At 43.5% G+C, this 15,212-nt stretch overlaps 1 long non-coding RNA gene across 1 annotated transcript in view; it reads left to right on the top strand.

Annotated features, from left to right (window-relative positions):
- Positions 1-13,891, top strand: part of LOC131507373 (uncharacterized) — a 36,637-nt gene extending 22,746 nt beyond the window's left edge. The window contains exon 3 of the long non-coding RNA XR_009259475.1: positions 13,292-13,891. This is a non-coding gene — a long non-coding RNA (uncharacterized LOC131507373). The remainder of the gene's footprint in view (positions 1-13,291) is intronic.
- Positions 13,892-15,212: the final 1,321 nt, after the last annotated feature.

Below are 15,212 nucleotides of genomic sequence, written 5' to 3'. Positions count from 1 at the left end.
TTTTCACAACTCTAACTGGGGCAAAGGGAAATTGAGAAAGGGGCTCACAGGGTTCAGTTGTAGGAAACAAATGACTCCATGTATATTTTGCAGACAGGGATTTTTAAAACGGCAAGTAAGCACTTACAGAATTGCTGCTGGGGCCGTAAGAGAGGGCTCTTGGCTGGACCTCTGGGATGATTCTCAAGGACATCTTGCAGAACTGGCTCACCAGGGAATCAGAGGCTGAAGCGGGACTTGTTGATTTCATGGACACACTTTCCTAGCCTGGGTCCAGGACTAAGTGCCTCTGGACACCCATGAAGCCAATGATGGACATAAAAATGCCGCTACGGAAAACCCCAGGACAGTACTTGCCAAAGGAAGAAGCTAGAGAGCAGGAAGATGGCCTGTACCTCACTTCCACCTTCAGAATAACGATTATAATAAAGCTAACACTTACTGATAACTATGCACCAGGCTAAGCAATTTGTAGGATTTAACTCAGTCCTCTTAACAACGCTATGAGGTAAATGCTTTCATTATCCACATTTTACAGACAAGGAACCTGAGGTAAAGAGTGAGTAAACATATTCGGGTCACACAGGTAGTAAGTAACAGTAGAGGTGTGCATGCATCCCATTGGTGCAATTGATTTCATGTCTGGATCCTAGCTGCAAGGAAGTCTGGGAAGCAGAGAATGACTTTTGTTTTTCCCACCCCTGCAGCTTTCGAGGGAGTCCGGAAGGCAGCAACAGGGTTCTTCACCACATCTATCCCCACAAGGCAGCTGCAGACCCAGGGCAAAAATGCCACAGCAACAGTGATTCAGCACAAGTAGATTCAATGTGTTGAATCTGTCATCTGTTACCCAAAGATTAGCTCCCCACAAAACCCTATCAAAGTGATACCAGCAGCTTCTAGATTGTTACCTGATGCAACTCCTGTTTGAACAAGGCTTCCTGTAGTTTGCTGTGTTTATTTCATTCATACAAAGTTACGAACTAAAATTTAGTGTTTCAAATTTACTCATTCTTGGCAGAATACGAAGCGTTTTTCTTTAAAAACAAGCAAGCCAACTCTGAAAAACGATCACGAACTCATTGGATGTCAACGACTCCCGTTCATTTCTCAGAACCAAACTCAAAAGTTGTCTCTTTTGTGACGATTTCCTTCTAGCGTTGAGTACTTTTGTGCATTAATTATATTATCTTCTATGAAAATATAATGTCGGCATGAGTTTTCTAGGGCTGCCATAAAGTATTACCACAGACAGAATGGCTTAAAAACAGAAATTTGTTTTCTCACTGTTCTAGAGGCTGGGAGTCTGAGATCAAGGTGTTGACTGTGTTGGTTTCTATTGAGGCCTCTCTTTGTGGCTCATAGACAGTTGTGGCTTATAGACAGTTGTGTCTTCAGGCAGCCTTCGCTCTGTGTTTCTCTGTCCTAATCTCCTCTTCTAGAACCAGCCATATTGGATTAGGGCTCACCCTAATGACCCCATTTTAACTTAATTACCTCTTGAAATTCCCTCTCTCCAAATATAGTCATATTCTGAAGTACTGGGAGTTAGGGCTTTAGCATATGAATTTAGGGGGCACAACAGCCCATAACATGCAGCCCATAACAACGTCCTTTGCCGGGGAACCTGGCTGGTTCAGTTGGAGAAGCATGCGATTCTTGATCTCAGGGTTGTGAGTTCGAGCCCCACGTTGGGTGTAGAGATTACTTAAAAATAAAATCTTTAAAAAACAAACAAACAAGAACAACAATAACAAAAAAAACCAGTGTCCTTTGCCAATTAAACTATTATACTCTCAGCATTTTTCATTCCAAATGCATTTTTTCCAAATCTAATTTTATTTTTACATACAGGAGTTAAAATGTTTTATGTAGACAAACATGCCCATCTTTCCTTCAATTCTTCAATTATAGTTTCTTGATTTTTTATTCTATTTATTTATATAACTAAAGTCTCTCGAGCTTGTTTTGGTATTATTCAAGTGAGAGCCTAGATGGTTTTTATTTCTCTAAAATTTTAACTAATTATTCCAACATCACCTTTTGAACATGCCTTCCTTTTTTCATTTGGTAGGTGATGATGTCTTCTTTATAATGTCATAAAGTTATTCGTATGTAACTCTATTGCTTGGCATCCAAGACCTACATATAGGTTTAGACTCGCACCAGAAAAGGGAGAGAGTTCTTCCATGTTTTCAGTTGGGGCACCCCTCAGCCTGTGAGGGGACAGCTGAGGAGGGTCACTGCAAATCTACTTCCCTCCTTGCTCTGGTCTCCTCTATTGTCCCCCGGGGTCCAGACTCCATTTTGCTACACTCTCAGTGGTTGAGGCTTGTGAAATCATTTGCCATTTGCATCAGAGGCAGGCAAAATAAATTTTTCTCTCCATCCCGAAGGGTGATGGGTCTTTACATCCTTCAGAGATCTGATGGGGGTGGAGGTTCGAAATAGCCATTCTGGCAAGTAAAAGAAGGGACTAGTTGGTCAGAGAAATATAATATGATTCCCGGGCAGGACTGAACCCCATTTAAATTTGGTGGCCATCGGGACGCCTGGGGGGTGCTCAGTCGGTGAAGCGTCTGACTCTAGATTTCAGCTGAGGTCATGATCCCACGGTTTATGAGTTTGACTCCCACATTGAGCCCCGCATCAGGCTCTGTGCTGGCAGTGTGGAGCCTACTTGGGATTCTCTCTCTCTCTCTCTCTCTCTCTCTGCCTCTCCTCACCTCGCTCTCTCTCAAAGAAAACAAATAAACTTAAAACAGAAATAAAATAAATTTGGTGACCATCAATTATGGTGGAAGCCAGCAGCTCCATTATGTGCATGAGTCACTTTGGCAGGGACTAGGGAGATTTGAATTCCTTTGCCTGGGGATTGAAAACAAGAAGAGTGGAGAGGCTGAGATCAGAGAGATGGAGAAAATGGGACATTATCTAGTTCAAAAAGATAGGAATTAGGCATTTCAAAGAAGTCAACAGAGTGAGGACTGAGAACAGGCCATTGGATGCAGCTGCAGAGAAGCCGCTAGTGCTCAGAACTCCACGGTATTCTCTCCAATCTGCTCACCAGACTTACCTGTGTCATCAAATTGACAAATATTTTATTTTATTAAAAATTTTTTAAAATATTAATTTATTTTTGGGAGACAGAGAGACAGAGTGCAAACAGGGGAGGGGCAGAGAGAGAGGGAGACACAGAATCCGAAGCAGGCTTCAGGCTCCGAGCTGTCAGCACAGAGCCTGACGTGGGGCTCGAACCCATGGAGCATGGGATCATGACCTGGGCCAAGGTCAGATGCTTAACTGACTGAGCCACCCAGGCACCCCAACAAATATTTTAAAGCATTTGTTTCATTCACAAAAGTAAATATAACTAAATAGAATAACATCAATGACATTTTCATTAGATATAGTGTATTATGTTTTCCACTAATTATCACTAATCCTCTAAATGGCAATATTCCAGAAAATGTAAGAACATAATAATAATAATTTCTAAAGTCACCCCATAAAGATGAAGGCATTTTTAAATTTTTAGTACATTTTTTGTTGATCACTAGAAAAAAATGAATAGCTTTTCTCATGTTTGTAAGTGCGCAATTAAAAGCTAAAAAAAAAAAAAAAAATCCAGCAACACAAGTAATATAAAGATATTACCCTAATATATAGAAATAGGAAGTGTGTGGGGTGCCTGGTTGGCTCAGTTGGTGGAGTGTGCGACTCTTGATCTTGAGTTTGTGGGCTTGAACCCCACATTGGGTATAAAGATTACTTAAAAATAGAATCTTAAAAAATGTAGGAAGTGTGTAATACCAGTAAGCAGTTTGGATTGTGTGTGTGTGTGTGTGTGTGTGTGTGTGTGTGTGTGTGAGGTTGAGTATAGATGAGCTCTTTGCCTGACAGGTTCACTCAGCTCTAAAGTCTAAGTTAAGGCTGAGCGCATATGCAAAACTGACTTTGGAAGTCAATTATCACAGACAACAGAAGGGAAAAGCCCTTACTGGTGCTTTACCCACTGTCCTCTGTATCTTCTGGGGATAATAATGACAAGGCATTGTCTTTATGACAATAGAAAAGATATTATTATTAGAATGTCATTGTATTTTCTTCTGCTAATTTCTTGGAAATTATTTTTAAATAAAATTTCAATTTATATTTTAATATAAATATAATTTTAAAATATTTTCATGAAAATGTATAACAACCCTGTTTGCATCGCAAAAATTCATAAGGATGAAAGAGAGACACTGGCTACTTTGATGACCTTAAGGAAGACTCCAGGAATGTCCTCAACAGCATGACCTTTGAGACCCAATCCAACAACCAGAAGTTCGTCATCTTAGTAAAGTTTGAGCAGCCATAACTGCTTGAACAATGTATGGCAGAACCTGGCTGTGTGGCTTCGATTCCCCCTTTTCCCAGCACCCCCAAAGCAGTTGGCCTTTGGGGCTGTGCCCAGATGGGTTTTCTCCTACTGTTTATCATGCCACACTGGTCCCATGGGTGGTTCAGAGCTTCCTGGCAGTGGGAAGACTGAACATTGGCCCATCTGGTCCACATCGTAGGCTCCAGCAAAAGAGCCAGGCAGCACAGACTCTTCTTTTGCTAATTTTTTTGGTCGAGCATAATGAACACTCAACAAGCATGGAGAAAAAGAAGAAAAGCAAAGGAAGGTTTGTTGTCCAATTGTGATCTTAGTGGCTGTACCAGTTATCAATTTATTGTTACTTGCCTCAAAATCTACCCTTTATCGTCTGCTCTGTGATAATGGGCTAGACTGTTTAAGCGCTTCTTGTTTGCAGTGAGCATTTGGTTAGATTTCATCAATAGAAGGTGCTGGAAGGACACTGCAGGAGATAGGAGCTTCTCCTTCCTGTCTGTTTCTTCCATTTTATTTCCCCCAGATTAGACACATTTGCCCATCCAGGCAAAAGCAGCACTGGGCCACAGCAGGCTCCCTGAGGTAGGTGGTTGGTGTTGGGGGGCCCAGATCCCCCCTGCCAGCAGGCGTGCCCACCCCCCACTGTTGCTGTGTAGCATCCACAGTTGCTGCCTTGGCTAAAGTGACAGACTGATGAAGGGCACTTAACTCCATGCTGCAGTTTGTGCTCCAGAGCGTCTCCAGGGGATGAGACTGAGCTAGGCTTCCGTGGAGACCACATGCTCGCCTCACCGGATTCCCCTATTCTGCTCTGCTTCCCCCATTCTGCTTCTCCTGAGACACTGTTTCCCCATAAAGCACTTGTACGCGAATTCGCATCTCAGCTCTGTTTCTGGGAGCTCAGCCAAAGACCCACCACATAGACCCTGCCACATAGAATTCACTCACCAGATGCTTGTTGAATAAAAGTAGAATGATTCTAGGCTCTCTGATACAAATTGGCTCAGATTATAGGGTCTGTTGCTTCGCTCTTCTGAGCCTCTAGTTTGCTATCTGTAAAATGGAATCAATCAAACCTAACCTGTGGAACCGTTGTGGATAAAGCACCCGACCCCGTCCTATGGTTCAGAGAGTGTTAGCTTCCAACCCCTCCTTTTGTTGCGTTTCCCTCTTTGAAGATGTGGGGACTCACTTGGTGTGTCCAGGGTTGGCATGAAGATGATTTTAAGCTGAAGATAGTTGAGATTCAACTGATGTAGAAAAAAGCCTTCTTGGAGCTTCCCTTACATGACTAAAAGCAGAAACTTCTAAGAAAGGAGCCTGCCATAAATTCTCTTTGGGGTGGCTTCTACTCCTAGGAGCAGGACCAGTAATAAACTTACCATAATTACCCTCTCCAGGGGTGTTTCAAGGCCATGAAGAAGACAGAAAGACCACTGCATCCGTATAAACACATATTATCACAGTTTTTCTTATCTCCCATTTGTTCTCCTAGAAATCCATTTGTCTTTGCTAAAGGAATCTATTTGTTCTTCCCATAGAAGCTGTTAAATATATAAACCTTTAACTTGAACCATTCAACTAGCCAGCTGCTTCTTTGACTGGCTCCTGCGTATACGCTGAAAAACCTTTTTCTCCTGTTAATGTGTCTTTTGCCCATTGAATTCACAAGCCATGGGCACTAAACCTAAGAGACTAGAGGAAAACGTCTTTCCTCTCCTTCCAAAGGCTTTGGAAAAGAGCTATTTTTTTTCATTTGTTGCTGTATGGCTCAACTATGTACAAATACAAACATCCTGGAACATTATCTTAACAAGGATGGATGATTCTGCCAAAACAAAACAAAAAAGCAAAACCAGTGTGATCATTATTGTACTCATTAGCTTTTAGCAACTGCTGAACCATGTCAGAACCACAGATGTCCACAGTGACCCCTCTCTCCCTTACACAGAAGGAATAGGCAGCACGTTTAATTACATTGTTAAAATTTGCAAGGGAAGTTAAAGTTTGCAAGGGAAGAAGGAAAGAATACAAACCAAAGTGTCAGCATGAGTTATTTCTGGATGAGGACATTTTAAAATCTCCTTTTTTTTTTGTTAGTTTTTCTTTATTTTCTAAGTTTTCAGCAGCGAATGTTAGTTTTATGATAAAAATCCTCTTTCCTTCTTAATAAATAGTATGAAAAAAAAACAAAAACAGGGGCACCTGGGTGGCTCAGTGGGTTAAGCGTCCGACTCTTCATTTCAGCTCAGGTCATGATCTTGCAGTTCATGGAATCGAACCCCATGTCAAGCTCTGCGTTGACAGCGTGGAGCCTGCTTGGGATCCTCTCTCTCCCTCTCTCTCTCTCTGCCCCTCTCCTGCTCAAAAAATAAAAAAACAAAAGTAATTAGAAATACAAGGTAGGCAACATTTCCTAGATCACTCTTACTTGCTGGGTTTTTGTTGTTGTTGTTTGTTTTGTTTTGTTTTGACCTTCAATCCAGATTTGACATGGCTTTTTAAACATATGCTGCATATTTAGCATTCCTTGCTTGCTGGTTACACAGGCAGCAGGAGGTAAAGTCATTTCCTCTGCGATTTTGTAGTCGATGCAGGTTAAAAAAAGAGACAACAGGCCCCAAATGGAGTTGTAGCAAATGGAGTTTGCTCCAAATGGAGTTGTCTCTCTCTCTCACAGAGTCGTGACACCAAGACTTTTCTTTCCAGGAAGCAACTTTATTCATGCTGGCTGGGCTCAGTTGGGTGTGTACCTGAAGAACTGAGCCCCAAACGCCACATGGCCTAGTTTTTTTTTTGTTTTTTTTTTAATATATTTTCTATTTCTTCATCTCCCATATATGGTAACACACAAACATGCGGTCTGATTAAACGGTCTCATGTTCCAAGGTCGTGAGGGACGTTGTCACGTATGCATATAGTCAGGATGCCTTGAGGTCTTTTTTTTTTTCTTCACATTCCTTAGGGAGGGGACCCTACCACAGAGTCACTTGTGCTAAGTCCACATCACCAAGCCAAGACCTAATACCTAACTTGATGTACCCATAATTGTAACCAGATTAAAGTGAGTCTGCTCCTTGGTGAGTTTCAGGTAGAGAAGACTCCAGGTAGAGGGGTCACATGAAGGAAGAAAGTTTATGTGCATGCAGCAAGTAACGAGATCACAGGGAATAAGTTCCAAACCCGTAACTCCCAGAGCAGGGGCAGTGGGTTTCTTTTATTTAGAGTCAGGATAAATATTCGGAAAGGGGAGTTTTGTCATCTTATGTCGAGGTAGCACGAGGTTGCGCATGCGTCTTAAGGAAACACGACTGTAAGTATGTTGTAGGTTGTGTTAGGGAGGCTTGTGCTCTCCTTGGGTGGAGATTTTAACATTACAATAAGGCGGAGGTAACTCTGACGACAGGATGTGGCTGCGGGCCTGCTCCAAGAGCAGGTATAAACTAGATGGGGTCTTGGGCTCCAGATCGCAGGTAAGGCAAGCAGGGCCTTGCTCACCTTTGAATCTGCACTTGGAGTTTAACCACTGGTTTATTGTCTCTGATCAGGTGTGGCTATTTCCAAGCCTGGTAGAGACTTAGTTTTTGCATTCCCTTTGTTCCCTTGAAATCCTTTACTGCTGAGGTTTCTGCATTTCTTTGTAATTCAGCACCTCCTGGGAAGTTCTGCCAGCCGTGTGCTTGGGCAAGCTGGGCACAGACCTGGGAGAATAGCTGCGGGCCTAAAATGACTTCTCTTGTTTCACAAAAGCTTTGTCTCATCTTTTCTTTTTCTGGTTCACAGCCCTCTCGGGAGCTTTCCTGGTGCAATCTGAAACCTGCCGCAGCAATCAGAGGGCAGGGAGAGACCGAAGAAAGAGGCAGGCCGCCCTGGGTTGGTAGGTGGCAATTTAAATAATAGCAAAGGGAACTTACCTAGGAGGCTTGTCTTGGGCTGCAGCAAGATGAATAGATCCCCACACTGTCGCCCTCCAAATCTTAAGAGTTTTATAAAGAGGCCCTAACTGGGCCAGTCAAGTATACCGTGCAGGTGTTTTCAACAGCACATCACCATCTCAACACTGTGTCCTTGGAGCAGCCTCTGGGAGCTGGAAAGGCAAGTGGAACCCGCATTCCAAGGACAGGGGAGGGGGGAGGAGTCTCCAGGAGCCCCAGTTCAGCTCACGCGTCTGTTGGTGGTCACATCTTTTTTTTTTTAATTTTTTTTTTTTAACATTTATTTATTTTTGGGACAGAGAGAGACAGAGCATGAACGGGGGAGGGGCAGAGAGAGAGGGAGACACAGAATCTGAAACGGGCTCCAGGCTCCGAGCCATCAGCCCAGAGCCCGACGCGGGGCTCGAACTCACGGACCGCGAGATCGTGACCTGAGCTGAAGTCGGACGCTTAACCGACTGAGCCACCCAGGCGCCCCGGTGGTCACATCTTTTTGATGATGTTACCCAACATCTGGGGACCCCTAACTTTTTCTGCTTACATAATGTCTTAACCTCTCCCTGGAATGGAATCTTAGACCAGTCAATATGGAATTACGTAATTAGCACTAGAGAGGTAATCTGCCTGACAGACCCTTGTTGTTCCCAAAAGGAGGGTGACCTTGCCACCAAAATTCTGCTCTTTGCTAATAACTTCCTTGTCCTGCCCCCCTTCTGCCTATAAAAGTCTTTCTTTCATTTTGCACAGCTCTTTGGACCTCCTTTCTATCTGCTAGATGGGATTCTGATTCATGAATCAAATAAAGTCAACAAGGTCTTTAAAACGTACTCAGTTGAATTTTGTTTTTTTTTAACACAAGGGTTCAGCATTCGCCTCCCAAAACTGAAACCAGAGCTCATTTTGTTTTGTCTGCCAGAAATACTGCAGCTGGTCACTACTTCTCACTAGAGCTCAGCTCTGGGAGCTGTTTTTATCAAGCAGAGCTCCTATCAACAAAGGAAAGGAGAAATTTAAACAAGAAAGGAATAGAATGATTCCTTGGGAAGGGCTATGAAATACTGACATGTCCTTTTGAAGCAAAGGTGGTTTTAAGATCACATACAAGTTGTTTGAAAACAATACTAATGTCGATTACAATTCGATTAAGGACAAGTTCTAAGACACTTATACAACAGAGAACTTAATCTTGAACTGAATGAAGATGAAAAGAAAAGAAGAATAAATTGGGGTCAAATAGCCTTATTGGGAAATGAGGAATGCGTGTCCACATCTCTGACAGACTTTGCTTTTTAACGATCCTAATAAACTAGCATGTGTTGTGGAAATGTAATTAAAGTGAAATGTCTTCTCAACTCAGAAAACCTCTCTACAGGGGCACCTGGGTGGCTCTGTCGGTTAAGCGTCCGACTTCGGCTCAGGTCACGATCTCTCGGTCCGTGAGTTCGAGCCCCGCGTCGGGCTCTGGGCCGATGGCTCAGAGCCTGGAGCCTGTTTCCGATTCTGTGTCTCCCTCTCTCTCTGCCCCTCCCCCATTCATGCTCTGTCTCTCTCTGTCTCAAAAAATTAATAAACGTTAAAAAAAAAGTTTTAAAAAAGAAAACCTCTCTACAAAGAAGAGAAAGAAAATAATTTTTTTATTGAATCGGCATTAAACCAGAATGTGATATGCATCTCTGGCCATCTGCTAAAGAGATGGCAGACAGCGAGGAAATCTTGCGCCCTTACAGCTAAGCGGATGCACCGGTGACATTCAGCAGGTTTTGCAACGTGAACTCAGATGATAGCTGAAGTTAAGTTTGTCTTCTCCTAGGAAACTGCGAGGCAGGGCACCATCTTCCTTGAGGAGTACATTTCATAGAGATGGCTCTTGGTCCTCGGGGACACATTTCTGAGCTGTGAGACTGGCAAGAGGCTGATGCGGCCATTAAAAAAAAAAGAAGAAAAAAAAAGATTTACATACATAAATCTCTGAAAAGCAGAGAAAGAAATTGTGAAAGAAAAGGGAAAGGAAGGTCTCTTTCCTTGTTTCCAAAAGGTAGAATTAAGCCCCTTATCTTTAAGCCCTTTACACAAAGGGTGGGGTAACTTCTCAATTCACCTAACGAGGTAGATAATGAGGCGGGGAAAAGTAATTCAGTGAATGTCAGGTATGCAGTTCTTCCTCTTTGGCAAAACAGCAGAAACATACTCTTTTTCCGATTGCCTAGACCAGGGTTTCTTAACCACGGCACTATGAGCATTTTGGGGGGCAGATGATTCTGCGTGGTTTGGGACGGGCCTGTGCATTGCAGGATGTTTAGCAGCATCCTGACTTCTCCACCCACTAGATGCCCATAGGACAACCCCCTCCCCCAACTTATGGCGACTAAAAATGTCTTTGTCATAATGAAATATCCTAAGCGGAGTGGGGGTGGGAATTGCCCTCGGTTGAAAAGCACCGGTGTAGACAAATGATCAAAACACATGAACCAAAGAGGTAGGTGAGCCTGGGCTGGGAATGCCAACAAGCCTTCTGCCCTCACTACCTGAGCCACACCTGTCTGAGGCATGCTGGAGCTGTGGCCTGAGCACGGATATCCCGAGGAACTGAGGGTCAGTTGGCTTAGTGGAAGACATCTCTGTTTGTATCACCCAGCCACCGGTCTCTTTCCCACCCCCTCCCCCCCCCCCACCCCCACAACACCTCTGGTCATTCTTTCTCAGTCCTTGTGATGCTGGGAGGAGGGTTAAGACCCGAATCATTGTAGCTCCAGGGCTTGTCTTGTGTCCAAGGCCTTGTCAATCACCGCACTCTATCTTTCCGGCTATCGTGAAAAAGAGGAACGAGGAATGCTTTTTTGGATGGTTTTGCCTGGCTGTGAGAGTATGATCCTGCAGGCAGCCGCCTGGCCACCGTCATGGGGGAGGCTGACTGAGAATGGAAGCAATTCAGTGGGAAGCAGAATTAAGATAAAAGGCGAAAACATCCTGGACACAAAATTGGAGCCCTGGATCTAGCCATGTCTGAAACCATTGCTTCTGAATTGTCTGTTAATGTGAGTCATCAAAGCCGGGGCTGGGAATCTAGTGGCCAACCTGCACACAGCACTCACAGACCCTTCGAGCTTTCCATTCTCCCCAAATGGATGGGGACGTGAGGTGGGTCTTAATCCTCTCTTTTTTTTTTTTTTTTTAGTTGCAAAGATTTTACCTCAAAATATTTACAGTTAATTTTTGTGGTGGTTTTAACACAGTTCCACAAATACCTTGATACTTTGCCTTCAAGCAACGGGAACTACATCTGTCTCCCCTAAGTTATGAACTAAGTAGACAGGGTGACTCACTTGTAGTCAGTAGAGAATGGAAATGTCCTAGTAGTAACTACAATGTCAAGATCTGCAGACGTCACCTGAACTAAGTAGTCAAAGTAAACATCTCTAACAATAATGAAGGATGGTATCATGTCCCCTCTTCCCGATAGATGCAATGAGAAGGGTATTATAGCACATGATATTTCTTCCAAAAATGTACTACCCCAGTCTAATCATGGGAAAATATGAAACAACCTACCATGTGAGCGCCTTTCACAAAATAACTGAGCAGTAGTCTTCAGGTCAAGGTCATAAAAACAAGAAAACACCAATAAATTATCAGAAACCAAAGTTAATTACGCAGGCCTGATGACTAAATGCAATATGGAATTTCGTTTGGTTCCCGGAACAGAAAAAATATTATTGGAAATACATTATTGGGGCCATCGGTGAAATTTTAAAAAGTTTTTAGTTTCATTAATAATTTTGTACCAGTATGAATTTATTAATTTTCATAAATGTACCCTGATTATTAACATTCTCTTCTAAACAGAGCCCATACTAGATAATCCAGTTGAGGGAGTATGATGTAGACAACTGCTTAAAAAAGTGTTGAAAGACTTGGAAAGTCAAAGAAAGGATGGGGGAGAAGGGAAGGAAGAGCAAGCCACATATTTGCAACAGCAGAGAGCTGCTACTACCCATAGGACTAGAGAGATCAAGGGAGAAGGTGGTACCAGGAGGCCAGGAACCAGAGCCACCACCATCCGTGGGAACAGTAGGGGCCAAGGGCAGGCCACCCCAAGATGGGTCACTTTGGCATAAAGATTATTTTGAGTTAAAAGCAATCAAGACCCAGCAGATTCGGAAAAGCTCTTTACCTACCCCCTCCTCCCCCCCGCCCAACTGCCTAAAAAGAATGTATTTATTTATATTTATTTATTTCCCTATTTATTTAATCATTTTCAATCAAAAGGTCTCACGTGTTTATTACTGAACCAACCTACAGGTGCAGAAGCATAATAACAGAGGAAAGTCTTTTCCATGATACAACAGATCAGGTAGTACGATCCCGTACAGACCCGGCTTCGTTCTTCTCCAATGCCGCCTCTTGGAGTTGTAGCTGGTGTTATTACCAGTTTTCATCCGAATCCCCTGAGGAATAGGATGATTCTGCTTTTTTGTTTCTTGGCCAGGAATTGCTTGATCCTGAAAGTCTTGTGAGAAGACATGGCAAGAAACAGTCAGCAGCACACGCCATGATGGCGGAGAGGAGGAGAGACCTAAAAGGAATTCGGATTGAGGACCTGCTCCAGGTGGAGAGCTGTAACCCTAGATAACTACATTATACTGTGAACTAGGTGTGGTAGACAGGGAGGAGCCAAGCAAGGCCTGTTTGATAGAAGCACTCCATGGTCCATTGTTTCTCGGTGGCCCAGCAAACATTTGTTTACCACACATTTACCTTTTTTCAGTCTTCCTAAAGACCCCATTCCTTCCCTTTGGAGACCCAGACCTTTGAAGACCCCGTTCTGCTTGGTTCAGAATGACATATATACTTCATGCTGCCTGACTGTGTTTGGAATTTCCATGTCTATGTGGATGCTCCCCAGGTCTGTAACTAAACATGATTTTTCTCCTGTTAATCTGTTTCATGTCAGTTTGATTCTTTGTCTGGCTAGCAGGACCATGAAGGGGACAGGAATTCTTGCTTCCTGACAGAACTGGCCACACTGCCAGAGGAGCTGAGACTGAAGAGGGGGTGCCTGACAGAAGCTGGAGCCTCGGGGGAGCCATGGTCAGAGAGGCCGCCCAATCGCCTCCCAGTGACTTTCATCGGAGAAATTGGAGAAGAAAATCTTTTCCTCTACCCTCTCAGGTTCAGTAACTGGGGGGCTGAGAATTTAACTGACGAAAGGCAGATTAACAAGAAAAAAAGGCAGCGTTAGTTTGAGTGTGCAATCTGATTATATGCCAGAATGCTGTGAGGAGTAACTCAAAGAGGAGGTTAGAATTTGGGAGTTTATTTACCTAAGTTAGTAGGGGAAAGGAAGGCTGGAAAAAAAAGCTTCTATTGGAAGAATAGATAGGTTTCTTTTTTTTTTTTTTAATGTTTATTTTTGAGAGAGAGAGAGGCAGAGTATAAGCAGGGGAGGGGCAGAGAGAGAGGGAGACACAGAATCTGAAGCAGGCTCCAGGCTCTGAGCTGTCAACGCAGAGTCTGATGTGGAGCTCAAACTCATGAACTCGAGATCATGACCTGAGCCGAAGTCAGACACTTAACTGACTGAGCCACCCAGGTGCCCCAAATAGAGTTCTTTAAGAAAGACAAATGGAGGGGTGCCTGGGTTGCTCAGTCGGTTAAGCATCTGACTCTTGAGCTCAGCTCAGGTCTTGATCTCAGGGTCATGAGTTCAAGCCCCGTGTTGGGCTCCACACAGAGCATGAAGCCTTCTTAAAAAAAAAAAAATAAAATAAAAATAAAGACACATGGGTTTTTAGGAGAACAAATAAGAGATAAGAAAATGTGTCATGATGTTTGTTTATATAGGTGCAGGTGGTCTTTCTGCCATGGAATTCCCCCAGAGAGGGGAAATATGGTAGGTTTACTCTTGGTCTCTCTCCTGGGAGCAGACCTGCCCCTAGCAGGAATTCATGGAAGTTAAATTTCTCAGAAGTTTCTCCTTTTAGTCAGGTAAGGGAAGTTCTGAGGGAGCTTCTTGCTGTATCTGTTGAATCAAATATCTTCAAGTTATGTTAACTCTGGGGTTTATACCAACTCTGGGGTTCCAAGCAGGCCCTGAGGGGGTGCAGGACATGCTCCTGCCAAATATGACACCGTAGCATATTGAATATTTTAAGCTGGAAGGGTTTGAGAAAACAGAAGCAGTAAGGTTACTGTGAATTTCCTTCTTCCCTTCTCCCAAAACAGGTAATAAAATCCCCATGTGAGAGTTGCCCTCCCTGTACCCCAGGAGAAGACATCCTTATCACCAAAGACAGAGGGACATGAAGAAGCATCTGAACAAATAGGCCTTACTAAGTTTCCCCTGCTGTACTTACCCTATACTCTTTTACCTGCCGTATTTCTACACGACTGCCGACTCTTTGTTAAACCTAGCATAAAAATACTCAGGTTTAACCGTTTCTTTGGGCATCACATAAAACCTATATTAAATAAATGCGTGTGCTTTTCTCCTGTTCATCTGTCCCTGTTGGTTTAATTTTCAGCCCCAGCCAGGAACCCTAGGAGGGTCGAGGAAAACTTTTTCTTTCCCTATGGTCCCCACAGGCTTAACCTGAGGGCCAGTGGGCAAGAGAGCCCGGGAAAAGGAAGTATCCAGACTCTGGGCCCTGAAATTCAGAGAAACAAGAAGCAGGGAATGGTTTTAAGAGCAAACGCACAAACGACTGGCCCATCTCTTTTTCTGTGGTCACCTGTGATCTTACCTTACCGTTTGCCCCATCTCGAGTCCTCCATTATGAAGGAAACAATGCCCACCCCTTAAACAGCAAGCCCAGTGGTTCATTTCTGGGTCTACTTAAATTGCTAACTTGGTGGTACTGCCTAAATAGCGAGCAGAGCTTTGTATTTAGACACCTCCA

This window comes from Neofelis nebulosa, chromosome 3 (assembly GCF_028018385.1).
Source record: "Neofelis nebulosa isolate mNeoNeb1 chromosome 3, mNeoNeb1.pri, whole genome shotgun sequence".
Lineage (NCBI taxonomy): Eukaryota > Metazoa > Chordata > Mammalia > Carnivora > Felidae > Neofelis > Neofelis nebulosa.
Note: the sequence above shows the minus strand (reverse complement) of the source record. Positions and strands in the feature narration are given on the sequence as shown.